A 2,735-nucleotide genomic window follows, 5' to 3' on the forward strand; every position below is an offset into this window, starting at 1 on the left:
AAAAAATGACTCAGTCAATTTTTTTATCAGTAAATAAACTCACAAGGTTCTCTAATTCGGAGGACGTGAGTACAAATTCGAATACAAACAAGACATATAAAACAAAAAAAAACATGAAAATAGAATCAAATAAATAACATTCACCATTTTAAATTCACGAAGTCATCAAATTAATTTATTTCTGTATTTTATACTTTATTACAAATGCTACAATAGTTTGATAAGTAATATTTATAGAATTCATATTTGGTCGAAAAAAATCTAATCATAAACCCATAAATATAAAATATAATCCTTTAACTAAATTAAAAATATATTAAATTAAATTAAATTTCATAACAAATAAAAATATAAGCTAACTAAACTAAAATTAAATATTATAACAAATAAAAATATAAAAGGCTCACCAAAATCAAATAGAAATTGGCGCTAAGGTTACAACTTCATTAAGTAAAATTTTTTTCTTATTAAGAGGAGTTTAACAGTAAACTTAAATGGAACTGTTTCTTTATTTAAATAATTTTTTTGTTTTTCTTTATTTCTTTTTTTCTTTTGTTTAACTTATTTAAGTAAAAAAAAAAGAATTTTTTTATTTAGCTTATTTAAGTAAAAAATAAAAATAAAAAAAAAGAAAAAAAGAAGATTGTTAGGCATGCTTTGATTTTGGAAAGAGCTACCACTTCAATTCAAACTTCAAATTACTTGGTTTTGATTTATTTGATTTTATTTTTCAATTTAATTTAAATCACATAAACCTTTTGATTTTCAATTTTTCTTAAAAAAATCATAAACTAACATAAGTTAATACAAGACTAAATAAAAGTAAAAAAAAATCAAGTTTACTCATTATATATATATACATGAAATTATTAAAACAATGTAATGAAAATAACTTAAATCTATTATAAAGTAAAAGCTTGTTTAGGAGTGTTAATGAATTATAACTCAAATGGTATAATCTTTTGATACTTATCCAAGAGATTGTGGATTCGAGTCTCCCTATTTTTAGTTAAAAAAAAAACTTGTTTAGGAGTAATAATTTTTAGTTTTACTAATTTTAACAAAATTAAATTAAATTATTCTAAATATTATTGGTAAATTACCATATAATTATACGATTTAGTTAAAAAAATAAATAAAATTCATTTAATTAATAATAAAAAGACAGAGGAGAAGCACAGTGGAATTATAAAAATGAAAATGTGATATAATTATATGCTGACAACTGTTATTATGAATAACTAAAAAAAACATAAGACTGCACATATCATTTTAATTTCTAGGGAGAGGTATTGAATATGAATGAAGGAGGAGAGAGTGACGAGCAAAAGCAACACGTGTGTCAATTAGTTTAATTAGAAAAAGAAGAGAAAACAAAAAAGCAGGAAATACTGATCGTAAAAGAGAGAATATCTAAAACCCTACTAAGGCTTTTTTTTTAATTGAAATAAATACATAAAAAAATTTATTTCCTTAAATATGCATGGATAAAAATTTTTTTGAAAATGTTTAGCACTAAATTATGAAAAACATCCCAAAAATTAAAAAAATGAATTTTATGGTATCTTTGTTATGATGTATAAATAGTCTAACTTCCCTTTTAAAGTAAAAAATAAAATATTTAAAATAAAAAATAAATCATGTAATATTTATTAAATATTATTTATTTATTTTTTATTAATTTAGGTACAAAATAATAAATATCATAGTATTCACCAATTAAAAATAGCCTCCATCTCAATGTCAGCGTCCACGAAATGGTGGTACGCATGAGAGTGGAAGCGTTGACCACCAACCCACTCCAGCAGACGCAAAATAGGCCATCTTATAGATGACATTCACAAAAGGAAATACTCTTGTAAAGATGCGTAAAACATCTTATTATAAAAACGTTTAAGTATTGCATTATGATTGGACGTATTGAACCAGTTATTTTTTAATTTCTTAACAAATTAAAATAAAATCGATTTTTTTATAACAATAATAATAAATTCAATTTTTTTAGAGATCTAATTATATTTTTAAAATTTTAGAGATTTAAATATCCGTAAAACAAAAAATTAGGGATATATCTGTCTTTTTATCAAAAAATTTAAAGATATTCGGTTTTGATTGTGTAATTCAATTGGATCAAATCGGATTTAATAATTATAATGTAGATAATTGGGTTTATTATTGTTGCTATAATAAACCAATTTTGTTCTGGTTTATTAAAAAATAAATTATTAACTGGTTTAATAAAAATGTCCAATAATAATATGACACATGTAAAGGTTAAAAAAAAAAGACATTTTTAGTATCTTCGTTAAAGTGGTGTCCTCCACGAAATGGACATGTCAATGGCGGCACACACGAATTGTGTAAATCATGTTGCTTGTATGCGAAGTTTGTATTCGTAGGTTTTGATGAATGACAAACCAAACAAACGACATGAAAGACAAACCAACAAACAACTTGAATGAACAAGCATGATTGAAAGATCAACCAACATTCAACGTTGAGGAATGAAGAGTTGAAAGCAACACAACAACAACAAGAAACTCAAGTCCACAACATTTGAAGACAAGTATAGTGTCTTAGGACTTAGGTAACTTCTTGTTAAGAACCAATTGCTAAATCTCTCAACACACACTCACAAAATGTTTTGATGCACATCTTGCAATTCGATGCTAGCCAAATGGTTTAAAAACTTGTTTTCAAAGGTACAAAAGTATAGGAATTGACTCCAACAAGTT

This window comes from Arachis duranensis, chromosome 6 (assembly GCF_000817695.3).
Source record: "Arachis duranensis cultivar V14167 chromosome 6, aradu.V14167.gnm2.J7QH, whole genome shotgun sequence".
NCBI lineage: Eukaryota > Viridiplantae > Streptophyta > Magnoliopsida > Fabales > Fabaceae > Arachis > Arachis duranensis.